We start from the raw sequence: 2,326 nt of genomic DNA on the forward strand, positions 1-2,326 counted from the left end.
CTCTAAGATATATATATGTAAAAAATAAAATTAAATTAAGAAAAGAAAGTTCAACGTCATGAAAAACGTATCAGGTTAAATTATAACAGCAAAACCATGTTAATTTGTATCTCCAAAATTGGTAAAATCATTACAAGTATTATATTTTATGCTGGTTTGGTTAGAGTTAGTTCGATACTACAATTTGTTAGAGATGAGGTTTTATTTGGGTATAACTTTTCTGGAAATAATTTGGCAATCATTGCCAAGTGTACATAAAGCTCTGTGCCTAAAAGGCACAGCAATATTTCTAGGGAAAAAAATTGGAAGTAATAAATATGAAAATGCTTTCAGAAGTTGTTAAATATTGGAATATACTTAATAACTGATATCATTATGAAATAATTAAAATTGTGATTACAAACACTATGTGTACATGCTTCTGTTATGTTACCAATTGCAAACATAATCAGTCCAAACAATCAGCCACCTGGGTGGCTCAGTTGGTTAAGCATCTGACTTTGGCTCAGGTCATGATCTGGTGGTTGGTGAGTTTGAGCCCCGCATCAGTCTCTGTGTGGACAGTTCAGAGCCTGGAGCCTACTTCTAATTCTGTGTCTCCATCTCCTTCTGCCCTCCCCCTCTTATGCTGTCTGTCTCTCTCAAAAATAAATAAACATTAAAAAAAGTTTTTTAATTATAGCTTAAAAGGCTGTAATAAAGTGTACCAAATGTTCAATGTGTTTACTTCTGCATATTTAGGATTATAGAGATTTCTAAATATTGCATTATCATTCTTTTCCCCAAATTTCTGCAATTATAACTTTTATACAGACACTACTATTTTTCTTTTCTTGTTTTTTTTTCCCAAAGACAGAGTGCACGCAAGCAGGGGAGAGGGGCAGAGAGTGAGAGAGAAAGAATCTTAAGCAGGCTCCGCACTCAGGCAGCCTGACATGGAGCTCCATCCCATGACCCCCGAGATCCAAAATCAAGAGTTGGACGCTCAACGGACTGAGCCACCCAGGCACCCCAAGACACTCCTATTTTTAAAGCATAGCCTATTTAACACTCTCTTCATCTGTGCATTGATCATGAAATTTTGCTTTTCTCTGCAGCCTACTTTCGTGAGGAAGCAAAGGACGTTGTGGGATATTTGCAGATATGATTCTTTCTGATGATTTTATAACCCATCTCTGTGATCATTGACACGTACCATAGAGTGTCTGAAGATCTGGGGTGGTTTTCTTCCTGGCCCCTGGTGGAATTTTCTAATGACATTTTATTTTCTGTGCCCCAGTCACTTTTATCAGCCACTTTCTAATTCTAACAAATTAGAATTCGAATTCTCACAAAGACTCAAAAGATGTTTGCGAGCCGCATGATCTTTGGAATTTTGTTCCTTTCCCAAACTTGCATTGGGGTTTCTGGGAACTCACTTCTGCTTGTGGTTTATGTTTACATTTCCCTAACTGACACACACGAGAAGAAGACCACAGATAGTATTCTCATCCATCTGACGTTCTATAATATGGTTATCATAATAGGCCGAGGCACCCCAGAAGTGCTGTTTGCTTTTGGAGTTAGGGATGCCCTAGATGACGTTGGATGTAAGGTAGTGATGTTCACTTACAGAGTCTCACGTGGGCTTTCCATCTGCTCCACCTGCCTCCTGAGCATATCCCAGGCCATCACCATCAGTCCCAGCAAGTGCATTTTCCTATGGCTCAAATCTAAAAGATCCAGTCTAATTTTTTCTTCTTTCTTCTTCTTTTGGGTCTTTAACATGTTGCTTAACGGCAACGTCATAAGAAGTAGTTCGGCACCAAAAAATGCCACTTTTCTCAGACAGGGATTCCCTCTGAAATACTGCACCACAGTGGAAGTCCGTGTGACATTCGTAAGTATCCTAATCACGTGGGACATTCTCTTCGTGTTCCTCATGGTCTCGACCAGTATTTACATGGTGACTGTCCTGTACAGACATCAGAAGAAAGTTCGGAGCTGGCACAAGAGCAAGAAAGCCAAGAAACCGTCCCCAGAGAATAAAGCCACCCAAACCATCCTTTGCCTGGTGACATGTTTTGTTTTCTTTTACTCAGGCCATTCCATCTTCGTCATGCACCTGCTCTTTTCACATGGCAAAGACTTGAATCAACAGAGCACCGGTGTCTTTTTCTCAGCCTGTTACTCAATGATCTGCCCTTTTGTGCTGATGAACAGTGACAGTAGGGTTTTCAGAGTGCTTTGTGCTCTTCCAAAGAGAGGAAAGACCTCAAAAGTAGATCATTGATGGATGATACTCAGTGTTGCTCTTAACGGGTGAGGAGCAAAATTCTCCTTTGTC

Source organism: Suricata suricatta, chromosome 2, assembly GCF_006229205.1.
Source record: "Suricata suricatta isolate VVHF042 chromosome 2, meerkat_22Aug2017_6uvM2_HiC, whole genome shotgun sequence".
Taxonomy (NCBI): Eukaryota; Metazoa; Chordata; class Mammalia; order Carnivora; family Herpestidae; genus Suricata; species Suricata suricatta.